This window comes from Propithecus coquereli, unplaced genomic scaffold, assembly GCF_000956105.1.
Source record: "Propithecus coquereli isolate 6110/MARCELLA unplaced genomic scaffold, Pcoq_1.0 Scaffold59, whole genome shotgun sequence".
Classification (NCBI taxonomy): domain Eukaryota; kingdom Metazoa; phylum Chordata; class Mammalia; order Primates; family Indriidae; genus Propithecus; species Propithecus coquereli.
In genome coordinates this window covers 6,504,869-6,508,171 of record NW_012151840.1, presented here as the reverse complement: position 1 = coordinate 6,508,171, position 3,303 = coordinate 6,504,869, and the positions used below count along the sequence as shown (strand labels likewise).

At 35.4% G+C, this 3,303-nt stretch overlaps 1 pseudogene; it reads right to left on the bottom strand.

The window, feature by feature from the left end:
- Positions 1-1,729: 1,729 nt before the first annotated feature.
- LOC105821762 overlaps positions 1,730-3,303 on the bottom strand; it is a 43,004-nt pseudogene continuing 41,430 nt past the window's right edge.

The following is a 3,303-nucleotide window of genomic DNA, read 5'->3' as shown; positions in this document are numbered from 1 at the left end:
TACTCGGGAGGCTGAGGCAGTAGGATTGCTTGAACCCAGGAGTTTGAGGTTGCTGTGAGCTAGGCTGACGCCACGGCACTCTAGCCTGGGCAACAGAGTGAAACTCTTTTTTTTCTTTTAGAAATATTAATTTAAAAAAATAATAAAACATAATAAGTAGTGGCTTGACATGGTGGTGTGCTCCTGTAATCCCAGCTTCTCAGAAGGCTGAGGCAGAAAGATTGGAAACATCGCTTCAGCCCAGGAGCTCAAGACCCCCCTGGGCAAAATAGACCCTGTCTCAAAAAAAAAAAAAAAGAAGAGTGATGAAAAAAGTAACAAAGAAGTAACTAGTACTTCATAATTATATAATAAAGGTAGCCAACTATTAAACAAGACTCTGATGCAGATATAGAATATGAATTATGTGTCTTTAAATCTGGTAAGTTCACATAAACAGCCAAAAAATTAAAATGTACATAACAAGTATAACTATGAATATCTAAAAATTGGATTTTATTGGGCCAGCACTTTCACTATTAGGAAATTTTGTCAAACAGTGACTTGGAAAGCCATCGAAGTTTTCAAGACATATTTTAACAAAATAACTTACCTGCCAAATAAAATGTATTTGTCCAGAATAAATGCCAAATAATGTTTTCCAGAATGAGATGGATGAATTTTGTGGATAAAAGAGATCAAATTACATCCCACATAGAAAAAAAAAATGATAGAAGTAATTTTGTTACAGAGATGCTTGTACAACTAGCTACAAAGTTAATAACATATTTTGCTTAGAGAAAATATAGCAAGCTATTGGCAAAATTCTTTATCAAGTATCACTCAGAATCATGGTGTACAACATGAAATGGCAATATTAGACCTGTACCTGCTAATAGTTTTTTGCCTTAAGAGTGGACATTGCTGATGTACACAATATGCATCAGCTTACAGCATATATGCAGTACATAAAGAAACATGAGCAGAAACTTCCTGTTTGGACTCTCATTAAAAATTCAAATTACAGAAGAAGACATTTTTCATTTAGATAATAATTATTTTGTGAGGTATGAGGCAGTCTGAAAAAGATATATTGGGATCAAAACTGATGGAGTTGTAGCTTTGGATGCAGAAGGACATCGTTCCTACAATAAACAAGATGTCAGTCCACTTTCTATTTTATTCAGAGAACAGTAAGTGGTCAAAAAATATTTATCCTAGCTGGGCACAATGGTGCAAGTTTACTCCAGCCACTCTGGACTGTGAGGTGGGAGGATCACTTGAGCCCAGGAGCTGGAGGCCAGCCTATGCAACATAGTGAGATCACATCTCTAAAAATGAAAATAACAAAAATTTCTCCTGATTTTGATTCAACATGGAACAAATTAGTACAAACCATAAATATAGTAAAATTCCAGCCAGTGAGCATAATCTTTGAAAAGATTGAAAAGATTGAAAAAGATTTGAAAAGAAACAGGTAAATAAGTGCTTTTTGCACAGAAGTATAGAGGCCGTAATAGGAAAGATGCTGTCACAGGTTTTTAATAAAGGCTGAAGTAAAAATCCCTTTTTTATGCTATGGATATTACTAACAGAAACCATTTTTATTATTTCAAGTGGGCTTGCTTAAATGGCTTATCTGAGCAGTATTTTCATTAACTTGAACTTATTACTTGAAGTTCTAAATGCCATGGTTTGGGATTGTTTTTATTTTGTTTTTAGTTCATATCTTTTATTAACCCACACACAATTACTTATCTTCTGATTTGTTAAAGCAATAGATCAGGCCACAATATTGGCACAATAATGTCCGGCAATGTGGCTGGCTAGAAAAACACCATCACATTCATCTGAAGGGCACTCTCGACAAAGACAACTAATTGTGCCATTCTCATCCACCTTATAGTATTTCAGGACAACCAGCATAACCTTCTTTCTCTTATGTTTATTATTTTTGAGAGTGGTGTAAGACTTCTTTCCTTTCTTAGTACCACCATGAAATCTCAACATAAAATGAAGAGTGGACTCTTTGAATGTTGTAGTAAGATAAAGTACATCCATCTTCCAATTGCTTGCCAGCAAAGATCAGTCTTTGCTGATGAGGAAAAAATTCTTCCTTATCCTGGAATGCCTTCACATCTTCTGTTGTATTGGAGCGTTCAACCTCAAGAGTGGTGGTCTTCCCCATAAGGGTTTTTGCAAAATTCTATTAATAAATACATCTTGGTGGCAGTTCCATGGCAGATGGCAGATTGCAAAGCTATGATTTTTAATGTTAAGAACAAAGTATCAGGATTTTGTAAGAAAACCAGACTGTGTTCCACAGACGCAGAAAATAAAAAAAAAGAAAAGAAAACGAGACTGTGATGCAAATGCCTTGACTGCCAAAGAGTTTATTATTTCCCAACACATGATAATTTCTTTCTTCAGAGAAAAACAATAAGTGACACATTACTGAACATACTCTAAACCACATCCAAATGTTGCAACAGAATGAGGCCAGAGCTGAATGCAACCAATGAAACTGAATACAACTCCTGCTTTCTCCCAAGTTGAAACATTCAACTTTTGAGGTTACTCCATGCTCTTCTGCTTAGAATCTGACAAACTACTGAAAGCTGTCTTCAATTAGAAACTTTCCGTGGTAATAGACCCTTGTCAGCTCCATCTATTCAGAATTATCTGGTAGCCATCCAAACTCCTTGCCATATCTGACAAACTCATTGTAGATTCAGATTTTCTAATTTTAGTAGAAATAAAAATTAAGAAATGAATTGATTGTGAAGCCTGACCTACATATTTTCACACACGTTTTTAGCTTAACTATATTAAAGTTGCTATTACTAAGCTTAACTATATTAAAGTTACTATTAATTTTTTTACTATTAATTTTAAACTATTATAAGTTTTTCTGTTATCATAATCATTTTGATAAACTGGTTGTTAAATAACTTTGAATGGTAGTCTCCAGATGAGCCAAAGGTTTTTTGAGGTGAGGTGTTTGATTTTTTGTTTTTGTTTTGTTTGTTTTTAAATCTAGTCAAGTGAAGCAGTGGGAGTGGAGAAGGAACAAAGAAGTCTGTAACTGGTTGTGATCAATTAGTTATAAAGAACACTGCACTCTAACCAACCTCCAAAGTTTTAGTAAGTGTCCCTGGATATGTTTGCCAGATTTAGCAAATAAAAATATAGGTAGGCCAGGCGCGGTGGCTCACGCCTGTAATCCTGGCTCTCTGGGAGGCCGAGGCGGGCAGATTGTTTGAGCTCAGGAGTTCAAGACCAGCCTGAGCAAGAGCGAGACCCCCGTCTCTACTAAAAATAGAA